Consider the following 242-nt stretch of genomic DNA (forward strand, 5'->3'; position numbering starts at 1 on the left):
TTAGACACGGGAAAGCGACTAGCAGCAAGAAGGGACCAGTGGACCTCTGCTGCACCAGTGGTCGTTCTGCACTTGCCTGTCAGCCTCTCCTTTGTGTCCTGAAAACCAAACAAAGCAAAAACGCAGAAGCAGCAATGCATGCAGGTGCAGCAGCAGCAGCCGCAGCAGCAGCAGCAGCAGCAAAAGAAGGCAGCAACAGGCAGCACACCGCCACCCTCAGCAGCGGCAGCAGCCACCGCCCC

The sequence above is a fragment of the Eimeria tenella genome, genomic scaffold (assembly GCF_000499545.2).
Source record: "Eimeria tenella Houghton genomic scaffold, Eth_scaff2785, whole genome shotgun sequence".
Taxonomy (NCBI): Eukaryota; Apicomplexa; class Conoidasida; order Eucoccidiorida; family Eimeriidae; genus Eimeria; species Eimeria tenella.